At 40.5% G+C, this 7,764-nt stretch overlaps 1 pseudogene; it reads right to left on the bottom strand.

Moving 5' to 3' along the window:
* Positions 1–3,645: 3,645 nt before the first annotated feature.
* Positions 3,646–4,361, bottom strand: LOC138740039 (thymidine kinase, cytosolic pseudogene; annotated as a pseudogene).
* Between the last annotated feature and the right edge of the window lie 3,403 nt (positions 4,362–7,764).

Raw genomic sequence — 7,764 nt, 5'->3', positions numbered from 1 at the left:
TTCACAGAAACCTATATGCCTCATACCTTAAACCTTTGGCATTATCACAATTGGACTGCTTGCAATCATAGTGAAACTGCAAAGATTAGCCAGAGAATGATGTGAGATTAGTTGAATTTAAAAAAAAATAGGCTCACAGCTTAAAAAGAATTGAAGCTTTTCAGAGGAACTTGAAAGAATTGTTTCCAATGCAATTATTATAGAGCATTAACTATCATGCATGAAATTGGGAAATGAATTTGCCCAAAATTTTCATTGATTCTTTTCTTTCGTTGGCTTGGCTTCGCGGACGAAGATTTATGAACGGGTAATGTTCACGTCAGCTGCAGGCTCGTTTGTGGCTGACAAGTCCGATGCGGGACAGGCAGACACGGTTGCAGCGGTTGCAAGGGAAAATTGGTTGGTTGGGGTTGGGTATTGGATTTCTTTGTCTTTTGTCAGTGAGGTGGGCTCTGCGGTCTTCTTCCAAGGAGGTTGCTGCCCGCCGAACTGTGAGGCACCAAGATTCACGGTTTGAGGCGACATCAGCCCACTGGCGGTGGTCAATATGGCAGGCACCAAAAGATTTCTTTAGACAGTCCTTGTACCTCTTCTTTGGTGCACCTCTGTCTCGGTGGCCAGTGGAGAGCTCGCCATATAACACGATCTCCCATATAAGGCGATGGTCCTCCATTCTGGAGACGTGACTTACCCAGCGTAGTTTGATCTTCAGCAGCGTGGATTCAATGCTGTCGGCCTCTGCCATCTTGAGTACTTCAATGTTGGAGATGAAGTCGCTCCAATGAATGTTGAGGATGGAGCGGAGACAATGCTGGTGGAAGCATTCTAGGAGCCGTACGTGATGCCAGTAGAGGACCCATGATTCGGAGCTGAACAAGAGTGTGGGTATGACAACGGCTCTGTATACGCTAATCTTTGTGAGGTTTTTCAGTTGGTTGTTTTTCCAGACTCTTTTGTGTACTCTTCTAAAGGTGCTATTTGCCTTGGCGAGTCTGTTGTCTATCTCGTTGTTGATCCTTGCATCCGATGAAATGATGCAGTCGAGATAGGTAAACTTGTTGACCGTTTTGAGTTTTGTGTGCCTGATGGAGATGTGGGGGGGCTGGTAGTCATGGTGGGGAGCTAGCTGATGGAGGACCTCAGTTTTCTTCAGGCTGACTTCCAGGCCAAATATTTTGGCAGTTTCCGCAAAACAGGACGTCAAGCGCTGAAGAGCTGGCTCTGAATGGGCAACTAAAGCGGCATCATCTGCAAAGAGTAGTTCACGGACAAGTTGCTCTTGTGTCTTAGTGTGAGCTTGCAGGTGCCTCAGATTGAAGAGACTGCCATATGTGCGGTACCGGATGTAAACAGCGTCTTCATTGTTGAGGTCTTTCATAGCTTGTTTCAGCATCATGCTGAAGAAGATTGAAAATATTGAAAAGAGGGTTAGATCATTGATAAATGAATCATTGAAAATGAAACTCTACATCACCAATCCCTATCAAAGTATACAATGATATCACAATTGAATATGAAAAATAATCTGATGATAGTTATTTAATGTTCATTTTTTAGATATGTGTGCATTGAATTCATACCATTCTTCAAACAAACTGAGATGACTATTGGTTAACCAAACTCTGACAACGGAAACTTATTCTTCTTGTAGAGGTATCGGCAAAAATGAAAGCTGCAAAAAAGAAAACACAGGGGCATTCTATATAACTAAAATGCTCAATTTTTCATATTCTACCTTCTGCTTTCAGTCCATTGTCATACTATTTCCACACACTATCAAAATGACTTTCATCTCCTTTGGGAAAATAAAGGACAAGACTAATTTGGCCAAAAATAAACATTTAATGTGTGGAGATTTTGTAGTACTGTGATTGAACTAATTAACCTTTGAAATCCTTGTAGAGTTGCATTAAATATTTTTGCTGTCATTTCAAAATAACCCTTTTGCACTGTTAGAATTCAAATATACTTCTAACTTTTATCCGTAATTCAGATGCTGCAGATTAGATCAGCATTTATTGCCCAATTTTAATTTCCCTTGAAGGTGGTTATCTGTTGCCACCTTGAATTATCACAGTATTTTTTGAGAAGGTACATCCTGTGACACTGAAGGGATTGAAGTACATTTCTAAGTGAGGTTAAGATGCAATTTGAAAGGATATTTGTGGATGGTAGCTGTACCATTCCCTTGCTGCTAGGGTGCTTGTTAGTTAAAGTCAAAAGGTGGTTTAAGAGTGTAATGGATTATAAATATTTGGGATTTTGGTAAGATTATTGGTTACATACACACACACATTTTAAAACAAATCTTATTTGAAAGACTGAAGAATTCATATTCAATAACATTGCAGGAAAACTGGAGATGCACATTTCACAAGTAGGTGCTAATTGAACTGATGCCATAAAATGAATGGACTGGAGACACTCTGGCTGTTGGAAGCTCTTTTCAAGGGTTTTGACAGAGTGCACAGAAAGATCACTTCTGGGATTTGTTTATCTAAGACAACATCTTGACCAAGGAGAAGAACTCTTGTTGTTTGCTGAAGAAGGTGGGGGTTTTGCAAGTGAGAGAGTCACATGAGCTTTCTGGCAGTTCAGTTGGAGAGAGAGAGAGAGAGAGAGAGAGAGAGAGAGAGAGAGAGAGAGAGAGAGAGAGAGAGAGAGAGAGATAAAACAAGCCCTCTCAGCTAGTGTGTGTGACACGGAAAAAGAGACTGAATAGTCACGGTTGAACCAAGCCAGGAAGAGCTGGTTGGAAACAGAAAGTCCCAAAGCAGTAGCTGGCTGGAAGAGCTATCTGTCTGATGTTTCTCTTGGAATAAGAGGAACAGAATGGAACTCTGTGGTGGTAGCCTAAAGAAAGAGGTTACCATCTGGAAAAGCATGATGGGCAAGTTTAATCAGCGAGATCTTTTTTTTGTGTGTTAAGTACATTTTATTACAGCATTTCCCACTTGTGACTGAACTATTCAAAGCAATAGTAACATTGGCATCAAAACTGCCCATATTCTGAAGCCACAGACTTGATAAACAAATTTAAAAATTCATAACCTTTGAAGTCATCGCCTTCAATATTGTCAACCTTGATACAAAATCTCAAACTGTGTACATCACCAATTAATCAGTGAGAAAATTGAGTTTTTTCCTCCTCCTCACCAATATACCACAGAATCATTAATGATCAACTGGCAGCCAAGTTGATAAATGCCAACAATACAAATGAATATCTTCAAACTAACACTGGAACCTCAAATGAATTCAACTGGCTCTGGTGGAGTTATTAGCACTTCAGATTCAGAAATTATTGATGAACCACTGAACCATGGTGCAAATTTGCCATGTGACCACTTACATAAACAAGTTCTAGAAATCTCTCACAAGAAAATATTAGTCACCAAAAAGCACATTTTTATTATTAGGAACTGATCACCAGCTCTTTCTCCAGGACTACATGGCAAACAGGGTTTCATTTGGAGGCTCTGCTCACTGTGATGGAGAAGTTGCTGGGAGTTTGGATCAAACACTTCCATTGCTTTAGGTGCTGCGGCAATTGATCAAGAAATGAAGACTGTCCCATCCACAGTCGAGACTTCACAATAAAGAGCAAAATAAGTGACAATAGTGAGCGAAGCATTGGGGTAAACCTCAGGAGAAAGCAATGCTGCTTGGGAACTGCAGGTTTTCAAAATGTTTCCTTGGGAATTGGCCCTTGTCCCCAAAGGTAGGCTGATTTGAAACCAAGCACTGCCCAGTTTTTGCTGGTTGGTAGGTAACCTCCTTTTCCTTGTCCTCCTGCTTGACTAGCAGATTATCATTCTCAAAGTAGCAGACCCTACAGGTGGCTGGGTACATATCTATTCCGCCAATCACCTTGACCTCTTTTTCAAAACCCATTCTCTTGGTGTAGGCAGCTTCTTGATAACAATTCATACACACAGGACTTAGTTTCACCATGCTTTCTGCCAATGGAACTAGGTTTAAAATGTTGCCAATCTAGTGCTGTTACAATCACTCTGTTGGCCATTTCCTCAGAGAATTCAACACAATCTGGAAAAAAACTGTCCTTCATCAATTCCAATAACTGCAGATTTCAAAGGTTCTTGATAAACTTCACTCAGCTTTGTTGCAGGAATTGCTTGCATTGTAAATCTGCCGTGTGGTGCCAGATCTTCATTGCTGTACCAAGTGTCCTTTGCATATTTTACCAGAAGACTCTGGTACTGAGCAATCTGAAACCTTCTCACCCGGCGCATCAGTTCTGTACTTTTTCCTGAAAACATTGGTCCGAAGATGAGCTGAATTGGCCTCTTAACTTTGTTGGGGGACGATAGAGAGACATCTGAGAGAGACAACCTGTTCATTCTGCCAGAAATTTAACCAATAAAATCGGTTAACAAACGCAAAATGATTTAGTCCCATGAAGCCAAAGAGCGCAGGGAAACATCTGCTTCTTCCCCTAAAAGTTGGCAGATAAAACACCAGAGGGTGAAGAAACAAAGAGAAATGCTACACCAGACTGCAACCCTGAAATCCAAAAGATCAGTGAGTCCTTGAGGTGACTAATGGTGGTACTTCAGTTGTGGAAATCCTGGAACAACAAATCACTCTCTGCAAACCTTACAAGAACCTTCCTGAGAGGTAAGCATTTACCTTCCAAGCACCAAAGCCTGGTGAACTTCATACATGTTAAATTCTGTATAAGAATTGCCTACATCCAGAAAACTTGGAAGAAGCAGAAGTGAGATTGAACTGTGAACCAAAGAACTTTTCTTAAATTTACACACACACTACATACATGTGCACTTAGAATTAGAAAGGGGTTAATTTGAGTTAGTTAAGTATCGAGATAAGTTAATGTTTGATTCTGTTTTCATGTTTAAAGTTGATTAAAAATAACTTTTGTTTTGAAAATTACTTGTCTTGGTGAATGTCTATTGCTGCTGGGTTTTGGCGTCCTTTTGGCTCGTAACAAGAGCAACCCAGGTGAGATTAGCAGTTCACTTAATAGACAGTGTTTTGGGGAATGAATGTCTAGGGTAGTGAATGTTGTACAATTCAAATTCTATCCTAAATGGTGTTGAATGATGTTATTTGATCTACATTCAAGCAACTGAAGGGTATTCAATCACTCTTGTGCCTCCATAGTGGTGAAAGGCTGTAGTGTGGCAGATTACTCTGCCTCCAACCTTTTATAATCACAATATTTGTGAATGGTGTAGTTGAACTTTATACCATTGAATACTGACAGTAACTCTTCAGACTTACTTTGTTAAAGATGGTTATTGCAAAATTCTTATTGAATGAATGACGGAACCATGACAGGAGGTGGTGATGCTTTAGTCAAAAAAAAAATCATGCAAATTATTGACAGATCATAGCAATTAAAGAGGATATAAAGAACTCACTTGAGGGAAATCGGAAGGGCAAAGAGAGTGTATGAGCTAGTTCTGTAGGCTAAATGAGGACCTGAGGAGATTCTACAAATATACTGAGGGGAAAAGAATAATAAGAGTCAAGAAGGGACTCTTAAAGATCGATTAGGTCATCTATGTGTGTAGAGCCCCAGATGGGTGAGGTCTTAAATTAGTATTTTCTAATATATTTACCCCAATACACGAGGCCATGGAATTTAAATGCAAGTAATCTATCTGGTCTGAATGGAGACTGGACTGAGTACTGAAAACCTGTGATAACCAACTTGTCATTGTATTCAGGGATATTTTCAACAACTCACTCCAATAGAACATGGTTCCCAGGTATTTCAAACAAGCCTCAATCATACGTGTGCCCAAGAAGAGTGTGGTAACTTGCCTCAATGTCTTCCGACCAGTGACATTCATGTCCACAATGATGAAGTGTTTTGAAAGGCTGGTATTGAAGAATCTCAGCTCTTGTATTAGTGACGACATGGATCCATTCTAATTTGCCTACCGCATCAAGAGGTCTACAGCAGATGCCATCTCACTGGCTCTACACAAGGCCCTTAAATACCTGGGCAGCAAAGATACATGCATCAGGATGCACTTTAATGATGACTGATCAGCATACATCCCCATCACGCCCTCAAAACTGATCAACAAGCTCCAAGACCTGGGACAATACCTCACTGTATAATTGGACACTGCATTTCCTCACCTCCACACCACAATCAGAGAGGATTAGTAGGAATATCTCCTCCACAATTTCCATTAATACTAGAGCACTGCACGGCTGCATACTTAGCCCCCTGCTCTATTCACTTTACACTGTGTTGCTTTGTATGACAATAATACCATCCACAAATCTGTTGATGATACTACATAAATGAGTTGTATAAAAGGAGGTGATCAGTCAGCATATAGAAGCGAGATTGAAAACTTGGCTGAATGGTGCACCAACAACAACCTCCCACTCAATGCCACCAAAACTAAGGAGCAGATTCTGGACGTTAGGAGGGGAAAACAAAGGTGTACAATCCAGTGTTCATTGAGGGATCAGAGGTGGAAAGGGTGAGCAAATTTAAATTCTTAGGAGTCACTACTTCAAAGGATGTTTCCTGGTCCCACAAAAGGATGTCATTGTGAAGAAAGCACGTAAGCACCTCCACTTTCTCAGGAGTTTGTGTAGGTCTGGTATGATATAGAAAAACTTAGCAAAATTTGACATATGTAGTGGTATGCGCACTGACCAGTTCCATCACAGCCTTATATATGGGCACCAATGCATCTGAGTAGAAAGCCCTGCAAAATAGTGTGGAAACAGTCCAGTATATCAGATGCAAAACTCTCTCCATCATCAAAAAGACCTACATGGAATATGGCTGCTGGAGTGCAGCAGCAATTATCAAGGATCCACAGCATCCGGCACACACCCTGTTCTTGCTGTTCCTATCAGGAAAGATATAGCTACCAATAGGCTCGTTAGGAATAGATGCTATTTAACTACCATCTGACTCCTATCCAAACAACTCAGTCTCATGTAAGGACTCACTCTGCACTTTATATATTATTGAATATTCATTTTCTGTATTGCACAGTTGTTTGTTTACATTTATTTTTTTGTCTACATATCTATTCTTGAATGCAGTATTGGTTATTAGCGACAATTAGAAATTTTGCTTGACCCACAAGAAAAAGGAACTCTGACAATAAATCTTAACTCTGAACTTTGGAAAATCAGTGTGGCTTTGTGCATGGAAAGAGTCATAAATTTTAGTGAACTTTGAGGTATACACAGAATCTTCAGGTGCTGCAGAATAGAAGAATATGGAAGTGGTGGTGGGACTTGGTCATGCAGCATTCATGGAAACCAAAGGTGGTTGACATTGCAGGCCTAAGCCCTTCTTCAAGAATGTGGAGATCAGGCAAAAGTGTGGAAGAGGAGGCCTACAAGCCTGGGCATCTCCTTCTGCCACTTCCTCCCAATGTTATTCAGGTGTTTGCTCAATCATGAAATACCTGAAGGCGGGTTCAGATCCGAATAGTTAACTATTGTTGCTTTCTATGGGGGCCAAATTTCTCCACCACTTACTGCTTGAATGAGCTTTTAGACAAGTTGATGGAAAATATTGAGGGCATGCTTGCAGATTTGGTCCATTTCAACCTAAGGAAGGTTTTTAATAAGGTCCCACATCATACACTTGTTTACAAGGTCAGATTGTACAGGATCCAGGGTTGAGTTCAATAGGGCATGGTTAAACAGGTTAGGACTTTATTCCCTGGAGCGTAGCAGAATGAAGGGAGATATGGGGGGATAAATCAAATAAATGTAGATGGGCTTTTTCCA

This window comes from Narcine bancroftii, chromosome 7, assembly GCF_036971445.1.
Source record: "Narcine bancroftii isolate sNarBan1 chromosome 7, sNarBan1.hap1, whole genome shotgun sequence".
Taxonomy (NCBI): Eukaryota; Metazoa; Chordata; class Chondrichthyes; order Torpediniformes; family Narcinidae; genus Narcine; species Narcine bancroftii.
The sequence above is the reverse complement of the archived record's forward strand: the minus strand, read 5'-3'. Positions and strand labels throughout refer to the sequence as shown.